General features: G+C 47.4%; 1 long non-coding RNA gene across 5 annotated transcripts in view; it reads right to left on the bottom strand.

Moving 5' to 3' along the window:
• Window positions 1–13,216, bottom strand: part of LOC134927118 (uncharacterized) — a 435,449-nt gene that overhangs the window by 123,852 nt on the left and 298,381 nt on the right. The window lies entirely within an intron of this gene.

The following is a 13,216-nucleotide window of genomic DNA, read 5'->3' as shown; positions in this document are numbered from 1 at the left end:
GCGATGTCTAGGTCTGACCTTCCCAAGACTGTATGGAAAGAGGAGGCTCCTACCACCATTTGCATGCCCCCTGCAAGGGCTGGGAGGAGCACCGCCAGACCAGTTGCTCCTATTGAGATTGAGGATATCACTGTAGAAGTACACCAGGATGAGGAGGATATTGGTATAGATGGCGCTGAGGAGGAAGTTGATGATAAGGATTCTGATGGTGATATGCTTTGTTTGAATAAGGCACCAGTGGAGACAGTTGTTGTCCATGGGATGAAAAAGCCCATTGTCATGCCTGGGCAAAATACCAAAAAATCTACCTCTTCGGTGTGGAATTATTTCTCTGTGAGGATGAGGCTGTAAACATTGAATGGGGTGAGGAATCAGAGGATGAGGGTGAGGACAACATCTTGCCTCTGTAGAGCCAGTTTGTGCAAGGAGAGATTAATTGCTTCTTTTTTGGTGGGGGCCCAAACAAACCAATCATTTCAGCCACAGTCATGTGGCAGACCCTGTCGCTGAAATGATTGGTTTGTTAAAGTGTGCATGTCCTGTTTATACAACATAAGGGTGGGTGGGAGGGCCCCAGGACAATTCTATCTTGCACATCTTTTCTTTGTCTGCCACATCATTCTAAGGGTGCTGCCCTATATGGGGTGCTGCCCTTCTGCCCTATCAGTCCAGGGGTGCTGCCCCACTGCCGTTTAAATCCATGGGTGCTGTTGTATGTCTGCTTTGCTCTGTAATTCTCCTGGGGTGCTGCAAATTCTGTATAAGTCCAGGGGTGTTTCCTATCTGCTGTATAAATCCAGAGGTGCTGCCTATCTGCTGTAAATCCAGAGGTGCTACTGTATAATTCCAGGGGTGCTGCTGTACTTGATCCTAGGTTTAAATTAAAGCCTAGAGTAGAATATGAAACAAGCTTCATCATCACAACCAGATTTATGAAAACATATAGCAGCAAAGGTGGAAATGGAAATTGCAATTTTGACTAAGTGTTTTTTAATAAAGTGGGGAAAGACCACATTTGTGGCCAAAGTCAGTCAGACTCAGAAGTGACAGAATCATAATCCAGTGGAACGTGACATAGCAACATCTACTTCATTTTCTCTGGCAACTGCCGGAGAAAACTAGATTTTCCAAACACCCCTTTGTCTCTATGTTTGCCATATAATTCCAGGGGTGTCCTGTCTGACCCCACTCATCTCTATTAGATATGTCTTCTAGTGTGCACTGTGTACCCAGCATTACAGAGAGGTTCTTCTCAATTATTACATGTTAGGGACTCAAATGAATGGCTTCAATTACTCAACTTTAATTTTTATTTATTATTAAAGTTCCACATTTTGGGATTATTTTCAAGATGCACATTTGTTGTACAGGGTTCTTTTCCTTTATTTTATAAATGTTTTCTCCTTAATAATTGTACAATGTAAGGGCTGTGTAGGGTTATCGCAAAACCTTGTGGTGTTAGAAAAACAGAGTTTCAGTGATCTTGCATTGCAAAATTAAATCTCAGCTTTCCATTGCACTGCAGCACTAGATGGGTCAGGAGCTCATGTGAGGCACAAACAGTTACTGAAAAAGGCCCAGTATGGAGTCTCATGGTGGCTTTCAGCCAGGAAGATGTCTGGCCTGCCAGGCTGAGGCATGCTGTGGGCACAGAGGTTAGCACTGCTTCCTACCACAGTCCTACTTATGCTATGAAATGAGTTCAATAACAAAAAAATCACTGCACAGTCCTGCTTAGTACTGTACCGAACCCACCCGAACTAAACTATTCCCATCCGGGGCTGCTGCTAAAACATATGAGGGGCCGCTTTGTTTAAAAATAAAATCTGAATAAAATAAACAAGACACACAGGTATGCTCACATGCGTGTAACTAGGACACACAGGTATGCTCACATGCGTGTAACTGGGAGCTGTGAAAAACAAAAATAAGGCATCTGCCACAAAAAATGTAAATAAAAATGCAATAAAAAAAATGGAAAAAAAAGAAACCCACAAGATTTTCACAAAATAAGTCTCCAGACTCCGTGGAGGGGTAAATATCCAATCTTGATCCTGTGGTATACACCAGTTTATTTGCATTCCAGCATTAAATCCGAGATTATCTTAATCCCTGAAAATGGAGAAGGGGGTACAAATTCGGAGGCTTTGGCCCCTAGTTTTTCAGTTTGTCCAGTAATGTGGTAATTATATATTTGCTTGGATGAAGTCCTTTCTGTTCCACACCAATATAGGAGTGGAGGTGAAAGCCTGTGTGTTGTTCCTGATTGCGTGTGCACCTCTAATTTTTAATCACCTTCTTGACACTGTCCTCTTCCTTTTGCCTCTTCTCATAATGTGAAAAGTCATCAAATATAAAGGTGGTATGTTTGTAGCTAGCTATGATTCGGAGAACTTTGCGAGCTTTTTCCAGGGGGAACACCTGTCGCTGAAATGATTGGTTTATTAAACTGTGCATGTCCTGTTTAAACAACATAAGGGCGGGTGGGAGGGCCCAAGACAATTCCAACTTGCTCCTCTTTTTTTTCTTTGCATTATGTGCTCTTTGGGGCCTATTTTTTAAACTGCCATCCTGTCTGCCACTGCAGTGCCACTCCTAGATGGGCCAGGTGTTTGTGCCGCACACTTGTGTCGCTTAGTGTTAGGGTCTCCTGCCCTGTGCTGCCACGTCGTCATGGCAACCGGGAGACAAGTGCTAGCGGAGTAACCTGAGCGCAGCTGATACTCCGGTTCGGGTCTTTTGCTGTGCAGTGGTTACAGGCATGGGATCCGGTGCTGGTTTTTGTGCTCACAGTCTGTGAGGTCTGAGGGGGCGTGGACAGCACCTGCTTTATAAGGCCTCTTCTCAGGTTAAGCAGATGCTGCTGAATCTTTGTTGGTTAGTCAGTTCCTGAAAGTTAGCCAGTACTGTGTAGCTTTGTATTTTGTTGTTGCTTACTGCAAATAGGCCTGGGCATTTGGTACTACACTCTGCCAATCCAGACCTAGCAGTAAGACTGGAGTCAGTCGTTTAGCCTGCTGAGGTTCTTTTGCTATTCTGTGAACCCAGCAGGTTTGTGGCTGTACTTTCAGACCTGCCTGCATAATCCTCTCTCACTGTGCAGGGCGTCCATGTGTCAGTTTAGTGGCAGTAAGCTGAACCTGGGCCCTGCAAGTGAGAATTAGGATTGTGGAGACTCTCCTTGTGTCTATTATTCCATCTCTGACCAAGGAGTTTACTGCCACACCCGTTGGTAACCCTTTAGGGTTTTGCTGTTGCCCTTAGCAACAGCATTTCGGGTTCTCTACGTATTAAAACACAACATCTTTTTCCATCTGAGCATTTCTAATACTAGGGAGACACCCAGTTTCTTAGCCTCTGGGCTTCTCTGTTCACTCTGTGTTGGTTTTGTTACCCTATCACCTTCTGTGTACGTTATGCCATATTTCCCAGTCTGTCTGTGAGTTCATTTGTTTGCATCCCTCTCTGTTCAGACACCAGTACATTCCTGCAGGCACTGGTGTGCATAACACTTAGCTTAGTCATCCAGCGACCTCTGTGCAACCTTTTGGCCTAAAAACAATATTGTGAGGTGTTCAGAATAGACTGGAAATGAATGTTATTGAGGTTAATAATACCGTAGGATCAAAAATACCCCCAAATTCTGTGATTTCTGCTGTTTTTATGTTTGTTTGTTTTTCAAAAATCATCCAGATCCAAAACCAAAACCCAAAAGGGTGGCCTTCCACTACATACATACTTCAACTCATATGGGCCTCTGATCTAGTTATTAGTTATTGATTCATGAAAGCTTTCTTGGTTACTTTCTAATGGGGTCATATAGTTTAATAAACTGCCACCCTGTCTGCCACTGCAATGCCATTCTGTTTCCTAGATGAGCCATGTTGGAAATTTAAGTGCCACAAGATCGGGTCGCCCACTGCTGTTGCTTAGCTTAGTCATCCAGCGTCCTCGGTGCAACCTTTTGGCCTAAGCTGAATAAAAAAATATTGTGAGCTGTGAGGTGGTCAAAACTGAAGTGAGTGGAAATGGATGTTATTGAGGTTTAAAATATTGTAGGAACGAAAATAAAACAAATTCTGAGATTTTAGCTGTTTTTATGAGTTTTAAAATAAAATACAGATCCAAAACCCAGCGCACATCCCTAACAAGAAGCGACTGGGAAACATAAAAATGCTTTATTTCATTAAATAAAGCAGTGCTTTGAAAAAAAAAAAACCTGAATTAGTATTTGATTAATGCTTAATTTCTATAAAAAAAGAAAAAATTACTTTGCCTTTTTTTTATATTGAAAGTGGCAACTGAATCTCAGGTCATTCCAGGCCACACGTGGGCTCCTGCACTGTCCTGGTGAAGCGGTACATTCAGCACCAGAATCCCAGGTCATTCTAGGTCACTCCTGGGCTCCTGTAGTATCCTTGTGAAGGGGTACATTCAGCACCAGTGTCCCAGGTCGTTCTAGGTCACACATGGGCTCCTGCACTGTCCTGGTGAAGCGGTATATTCAGAACCAGAATTCCAGGTTGTTACAGGCCACATATGGGCTCCTGTGCTCTCCTGGTGAAGGGGTACATTCAGCACCAATATCCCAGGTTGTTCCAGGTCACACGTGGGCTCCTACACTGTCCTGGTGAAGCGATACATTCAGCACCAGTAACCCAGGTCATTGCAGGTCACTCGTGGACTTCTGCACTGTCCTAGTGAAGCAGTACATTCAGCACCAGTATCCAAGGTCGTTGCATGACACACATGGGCTCCTGCACTGCCCTGGTGAAGCAGTATTTTCAGCATCAGAATCACAGGTCGTTTCAGGTCACACGTGGGCTCCTACATTGTCCTGGTGAAGCAGTACATTCGGCTCCAGAATCCCAGGTTGTTACAGGTCACAAGTGGGCTCCTGCACTGTCCTGATGAAGGGGTACATTTAGCATCAGAATTCCAGGTCGTTGCAGGTCACACATGGGCTCCTACACTGTCCTGGTGAAGCGGTAAATTTAGCACCAGTATCCCAGGTCATTGCAGGACACATGTGGGCTCCTGCACTGTCCTGGTGAAGCGGTACATTCAGCACCAGAATGCCAGGTTGTTCTAGGTCACACGTGGGCTCCTACACTGTCCTGGTGAAGCAGTACATTCAGCACCAGTATCCCAGGTTGTTCTAGGTCACACATGGGCTCCTACACTGTCCTGGTGAAGCGATACATTCAGCATCAGTATCCCAGGTCATTGCAGGTCACTCCTGGGCTCCTGCACTGTCCTGGTGAAGCGGTAAACATTCAGCACCAGTATCCCAGGTTGTTCTAGGTCACACGTGGGCTCCTACACTGTCCTGGTGAAGCGGTACATTCAGCAACAGTATCCCAGATCGTTGCAGGTCACACGTGGGCTCCTGCACTGTCCTGGTGTAGCAGTGCATTCACCACCAGTATCCCAGGTTGTTCTTGGTCACACGTGGGCTCCTACACTGTCCTGGTAAAGCGGTACATTCAGCACCAGTATCCCAGGTCATTGCAGGTCACTCCTGGGCTCCTGCACTGTCCTGGTGCAGTGGTACATTCAGCACCAGTATCCCAGGTTGTTCTAGGTCACACGTGGGCTCCTACACTATCCTGGTGAAACGGTACATTCAGCAACAGTATCCCAGGTTGTTTCAGGTCACATGTGGGCTCCTGCACTGTCCTGGTGAAGCGGTATATTCAGCACCAGTATCCCAGGTTGTTCTAGGTCACACGTGGGCTCCTACACTATCCTGGTGAAACGGTACATTCAGCAACAGTATCCCAGGTTGTTTCAGGTCACTCCTGGGCTCCTGCACTGTCCTGGTGAAGTGGTACATTCAGCACCAGAATCCCAGGTTGTTCTAGGTCACACGTGGGCTCCTACACTGTCCTGGTGATGCGGTACATTCAGCAACAGTATCCCAGGTCGTTGCTGAACACACGTGTGCTCCTGCACTGTCCTGGTGAAGTGGTACATTTAGCACCAGTAATCCTGGTCATTGCAGGACACACGTGGGCTCCTGCACTGCCCTGGTGAAGTGGTACATTCAGCACCAGTATCCAAGGTCGTTTTAGGACACACATGGGCTCCTGCACTGCCCTGGTGAAGTGGTACATTCAGCACCAGTATCCAAGGTCGTTTTAGGACACAGGTGGACTCCTGCACTGCCCTGGTGAAGCGGTATGTTCAGCACCAGAATCCCAGGTCATTTCAGGTCACACGTGGGCTCCTACACTGTCCTGGTGAAGTGGTACATTCAGCTCCAAAAACCCAGGTTGACCCAGGTCACATGTGGGCTCCTGCACTGTCCTTGTGAAGCAGTGCATTCAGCACCAATATCCCAGGTCATGGCAGGTCACACGTGGGCTCCTGCACTGTCCTAGTGAAGCAGTACATTCAGAAACAAAATACCAGGTCTTTGCAGGTCACTCCTGGGCTCCTTCACTACCCTGGTGAAGCGGTACATTCAGAATCAGTATCCCAGGTCATTGCAGGTCACTCCTGGGATCCTGCACTACCCTGGTGAAGCGGTACATTCAGCACCAGTATCCCAGGACATTGCAGGTCACTCATGTGCTCCTGCACTGTCCTGGTGAGGTGGTACATTCAGCACCAGAATCCCAAGTCATTGCAGGTCACTCGTGGGCTCCTGCACTGTCCTGGGGAAGCGGTACATTTAGCATCAGAATCCCAGGTCATTGCAGGTCACACGTGGGCTCCTACGCTGTCCTGGTGAAGCGGTACATTTAGCACCAGTATCCCAGGTTGTTGCAGGACACACGTGGGCTCCTGCACTGCCCTGGTGGAGCAGAATGTTCACCACCAGAATCCCAGGTCGTTTCAGGTCACATTTGGGCTCCTGCACTATCCTGGTAAAGTGGTACATTCACCTCCAGAATGCCAGGTTGTCCCAGGTCACATGTGGGCTCCTGTACTGTCCTTGTAAAGCAGTGCATTCAGCACCAGTATCCCAGGTCGTTGCAGGTCACACATGGGCTCCTGCACTGTGCTAGTGAAGCAGTACATTCAGCACCAAAATCCCAGATCTTTGCAGGTCACTCCTGGGCTCCTTCACTACCCTATGAAGCGGTACATTCAGAATCAGTATCCCAGGTCGTTGCAGGTCACTCCTGGGCTCCTGCACTGTCCTGGTGAAGCGGTACATTCAGCACCAGTATCCCAGGTCATTGCAGGTTACATGTGGGCTCCTGCACTGTCCTGTGAAGCGGTACATTCACCATTAGTATCCCAGGTCATTGCAGATCACACATGGGCTCCTGCATTGTCCTAGTGAAGCAGTACATACAGTACCAGAATCCCAGGTCACTCCTGGGCTCCTGCACTACCCTGGTGAAGCGATACATTCAGAATCAATATCCGAGGTCGTTGCATGTCACTCCTGGGATCCTGCACTACCCTGGTGAAGCGGTACATTCAGCACCAGCATCCCAGGTCATTGCAGGTAACTTCTGGGCTCCTGAACTGTCCTGGTGAGGTGGTACATTCAGCACCAGAATCCCAGGTCATTACAGGTCACACGTGGGATCCTACACTGTCCTGGTGAAGTGGTACATTTAGCACCAGTATCCCAGGTCTTTGCAGGACACACGTGGGCTCCTGCACTGCCCTGGTGAAGCGGAATGTTCACCACCAGAATCCCAGGTCGTTTCAGGTCCCACTTGGGCTCCTGCACTGTCCTGGTGAAGCGGTACATTCAGCTCCAAAATCCCAGGTTGTTCCAGATAGAGATGAGCGGGTCGGTTCTCAGAGAACCGAACCCCCCCGGACTTCACGTCAAGAGCCCGGATCCGAGTCAGGCATGGGTTTTCCCGCCTGACTCGGAAACCAGAATGAGGCAAAACGTCATCATCCCGCTGTCGGATTCTCGCAGGGTTTTGGTTCCATATAAGGAGCCGTGCGTCCCCGCCATTTTCACTTCGTCATTGGAGAGTGTAGAGAGAGAACGTGTCTCCATCCTCAGTGTCCTCAGTGGTAGTGTCTTGTGCTGCATCTGTCCAGTTACAGTGGTTGTGTCCTCTGCTGCCATATGTCCAGTGATGCTGTATAAGTCCAGTCCAGTGGTGCTGTGTTGTGCTGCATCAGTCCAGTGGTGGTGTCTTGTGCTGCATCAATCCAGTCACAGTGGTGGTGTCCTCTGCTGCCATATGTCCAGTGCTGCTGTATAAGTCCAGTCCAGTGGTGCTGTGTTGTGCTGCATCAGTCCAGTGGTGGTGTCTTGTGCTGCATCAGTCCAGTCACAGTGGTGGTGTCCTCTGCTGCCATATGTCCAGTGCTGCTGTATAAGTCCAGTCCAGTGGTGCTGTGTTGTGCTGCATCAGTCCAGTGGTAGTGCCTTGTGCTGCATCAGTCCAGTGGTAGCGTCTTGTGCTGCATCAGTCCAGTGGTGGTGTCTTGTGCTGCATCAGTCCAGTCACAGTGGTGGTGTCCTCTGCTGCCATATGTCCAGTGCTGCTGTATAAGTCCAGTCCAGTGGTGCTGTGTTGTGCTGCATCAGTCCAGTGGTGGTGTATAAGTCCAGTCCAGTGGTGCTGTGTTGTGCTGCATCAGTCCAGTGGTGGTATCTTGTGCTGCATCAGTCCAGTCACAGTGGTGGTGTCCTCTGCTGCCATATGTCCAGTGCTGCTGTATAAGTCCAGTCCATTGCAGTGGTGCTGTGTTGTCCTACATCAGTACAGTGGTGGTGTCCCTGTGCTGCTGTATATGTCCAGTGATACTGCCGTATATGTCCATTGATACTGCCGTATATGTCCAGTTGTACTGCCGTATAAATCTAGTGTTCCTGCCGTATATTCCAGTGGTACTGGCGTATAAGTCCAGTGATCCTGCCGAATAATTCCAGTGGTACTGGCGTATAAGTCCAGTCCAGTTATACTGCCGTATATGTCCAGTGATACTACCGTATATGTCCATTGATACTGCCGTATATGTCCAGCGGTACTGCCGTATAAATCCAGTGATCCTGCCGTATAACTCCAGTGATCCTGCCGTATAATTCTAGTGGTACTGGCGTATAAGTCCAGTCCAGTGATACTGCCGTATATGTCCAGTGATACTGCCGTATATGTCCATTGATACTGCCGTATATGTCCAGCGGTACTGCCGTATAAATCCAGTGATCCTGCCGTATAACTCCAGTGATCCTGCCGTATAATTCTAGTGGTACTGGCGTATAAGTCCAGTCCAGTGATACTGCCGTATATGTCCAGTGATACTGCCGTATATGTCCATTGATACTGCCGTATATGTCCAGCGGTACTGCCGTTTAAATACAGTGATCCTGCCATATAATTCCAGTGATCCTGCCGTATAATTCCAGTGGTACTGACGTATAAGTCCAGTCATCCTGCCGTATAATTCCAGTGATCCTGCCGTATAAGTCCAGTCCAGTGATGCTGCCTCATATGTCCAGTGGTACTGCCACATAATTCCAGTGATACTGCCGTGTATATATATATATATATATATATATATATTGTGCAAAAGGGTCCGGCACTCCTCGTCCCTGCTGGGTACCTGCTCAGGTGCCCTCCTTAGGCTGTAAAAGCTCAATGTATGTGTAATGGAAGGCGGCACTCAGAGGCTGTCATCAGGTGAAAAACATGTGCTTTAATCGACGTTTCGGGAGACGTACTCCCTTCCTCAAGACACAGCAAACAAAAGTGCAAGTGCAATACAACGTTTAAAAAGACTTACCAACCCCTGGTACGCCCGTTCCCGCTGCAGCCAGCGGCGTCCCGCTCCACGGCGCCCGCACTTCCGGCTGCAGAAGACTCCGCCCTCCGGTCGTGACGTCCTTTCCGCAGACGTGGGTTGCCGCTGCTGCAGGGGGACGCAGGAAGTGACAACACGTTGCCATGGGGTTATGAATAAACAAACAGGCAACCTCTGAAAAAATTACATTACATTAAAATTCTAGCCACATCTAGTGGAAATACACAATGGGGGTAATTCCAAGTTGATCGCAGCAGGAAAATTTTTAGCAGTTGGGCAAAACCATGTGCACTGCAGGGGGGGCAGATATAACATTTGCAGAGAGAGTTAGGTTTGGGTGGGTTATATTGTTTCTGTGCAGAGTAAATACTGGCTGCTTTATTTTTACACTGCAATTTAGATTGCAGATTGAACACACCACACCCAAATTTAACTCTCTCTGCACGTTATATCTGCCTCCCCTGCAGTGCACATGGTTTCGCCCAGTTGCTATCAAAAATCCTGCTGCGATCAACTTGGAATTACCCCCAATGTGAACATTAAAAACTGGGTACATGTGAAAAGAAACCCCGTGCACCAATAAGACACACCCTGTCTGTTGTCAGAGTGTGATGACAAACTAAATGAACATGCCTAAAATCCAACATATTTCATAAAACATACAGTTATAGTGCTGCAATGTGCAAAAATACAACATCTCTGTTCATAAAGGTAACATCCCTTTGCTCAAGGCTATCTCACTTGGGTCTATCAGTTCCTATTTTATGGCTGCTTCTTACTGGACTAATGGGCCGTTCACATGATGCAACTAGCTTCTGCTCCAGATCTATGAGCCACTATTTTTCTTTGATTTTAACATATATGATACATACGGTAGTTGTATCATATATGTGAAAATCAAAGAAAAAAATATGTTGGATTTTAGGCATGTTCATTTAGTTTGTCATCACACTCTGACAACAGACAGGGTGTGTCTTATTGGTGCACGGGGTTTCTTTTCACATGTACCCAGTTTTTAATGTTCACATTGTGTATTTCCACTAGATGTGGCTAGAATTTTAATGTAATGTCATTTTTTCAGAGGTTGCCTGTTTGTTTATTCATAACCCCATGGCAACGTGTTGTCACTTCCTGCGTCCCCCTGCAGCAGCGGCAACCCACGTCTGCGGAAAGGACGTCACGACCGGAGGGCGGAGTCTTCTGCACCCGGAAGTGCGGGCGCCGTGGAGCGGGACGCCGCTGGCTGCAGCGGGAACGGGCGTACCAGGGGTTGGTAAGTCTTTTTAAACGTTGTATTGCACTTGCACTTTTGTTTGCTGTGTCTTGAGGAAGGGAGTACGTCTCCCGAAACGTCGATTAAAGCACATGTTTTTCACCTGATGACAGCCTCTGAGTGCCGCCTTCCATTACACACATATATATATATATATATATATATATATATACACACTGCTCAAAAAAATAAAGAGAACACTAAAACAACACAATGTAACTCCAAGTCAATCACACTTCTGTGAAATCAAACTCTTAGGAAGCAACACTGATTGACAATCAATTTCACATGCTGTTGTGCAAATGGAATAGACAACAGGTGGAAATTATAGGCAATTAGCAAGACACCCCCAATAAAGGAGTTGTTCTGCAGGTGGTGACCACAGACCACTTCTCAGCTCCTATGCTTTCTGGCTGATGTTTTGGTCACTTTTGAAAGCTGGCGGTGCTTTCACTCTAATGGTAGCATGAGATGGAGTCTACAACCCACACAAGTGGCTCAGGTAGTGCAGCTCATCCAGGATGGCACATCAATGCGAGCTGTGGCAAGAAGGTTTGCTGTGTCTTTCAGCGTAGTGTCCAGAGCATGGAGGCGCTACCAGGAGACAGGCCAGTACATCAGGAGACATGGAGGAGGCCGTAGGAGGGCAACAACCCAGCAGCAGGACCGCTACCTCTGCCTTTGTGCAAGGAGAAACAGGAGGAGCACTGCCAGAGCCCTGCAAAATGACCTCCAGCAAGCCACAAATGTGCATGTGTCTACTCAAACGATCAGAAACAGACTCCATGAGGGTGGTATGAGGGCCCAACGTCCACAGGTGGGGGTTGTGCTTACAGCCCAACACCGTGCAGGACGTTTGGCATTTGCCAGAGAACACCAAGATTGGCAAATTCGCCACTGGTGCCATGTGCTCTTCACAGATGAAAGCAGGTTCTCACTGAGCACATGTGACAGACGTGACAGAGTCTGGAGACGCCAAAGAGAACGTTCTGCTGCCTGCAACATCCTCCAGCATGATCGGTTTGGCAGTGGGTCAGTAATGGTGTGGGGTGGCATTTCTTTGGGGGGCTGCACAGCCCTCCATGTGATCTCCAGAGGTAGCCTGACTGCCATTAGGTACCGAGGTGAGATCCTCAGACCCCTTGTGAGACCATATGCTGGCCCTGGGTTACTCCTAATGCAAGACAATGCTAGACCTCATGTGGCTGTAGTGTGTCAGCAGTTCCTGCAAGACGAAGGCATTGATGCTATGGACTGGCCCGCCCGTTCCCCAGACCTGAATCCAATTGAGCACATCTGGGACATCATGTCTCGCTCCATCCACCAACGCCACAGACTGTCCAGGAGTTGGCGGATGCTTTAGTCCAGGTCTGGGAGGAGATCCCTCAGGAGACCATCCGCCACCTCATCAGGAGCATGCCCAGGCGATGTAGGGAGGTCATACAGGCACGTGGAGGCCACACACACTACTGAGCCTCATTTTGACTTGTTTTAAGGACATTACATCAAAGTTGGATCAGCCTGTAGTGTGTTTTTCCACTTTAATTTTGAGTGTGACTCCAAATCCAGACCTCCATGGGTTAATAAATTTGATTTCCATTGATCATTTTTGTGTGATTTTGTTGTCAGCACATTCAACTATGTAAAGAACAAAGTATTTAATAAGAATTTTTCATTAATTCAGATCTAGGATGTGTTATTTTAGTATTCCCTTTATTTTTTTGAGCAGTGTATATATACCCTGTTGCAAAGCGGATTACTGAGGCCATAACAACTATGCTGGTGTTAGAGGTGCATCCGGTATCCACAATTAGTGCAGTGGGACTGCAGTGCCACTCCTAGATGGGCCAGGTGTTTGTGCCGCACACTTGTGTCGCTTAGCTTAGTCATACAGACACCTCGGTGCAACCTTTTGGCCTAAAAACAATATTTTGAGGTGTTCAGAATAGACTGGAAATGAGTGGAAATGAATGTTATTGAGGTTAATAATACCGTAGGATCAAAATTACCCCCAAATTCTGTGATTTTAGCCGTTTTTATGTTTTTTTTCCAAAAATCATCCAGTTCCAAAACCAAAACCAAAACACGAAAGGGTGGTTTTGGCAAAACCAAGCCAAAACTAAAACACAAAAGTGGAATTAGAACCAAAACACAAAACACGAAAAGTGCCAGCCGCACATCTCTATTCTTCCATGCATGCGTCCCAAATTT

The sequence above is a fragment of the Pseudophryne corroboree genome, chromosome 5 (assembly GCF_028390025.1).
Source record: "Pseudophryne corroboree isolate aPseCor3 chromosome 5, aPseCor3.hap2, whole genome shotgun sequence".
Lineage (NCBI taxonomy): Eukaryota > Metazoa > Chordata > Amphibia > Anura > Myobatrachidae > Pseudophryne > Pseudophryne corroboree.
This window is presented reverse-complemented; position numbering and strand designations above follow the sequence as displayed.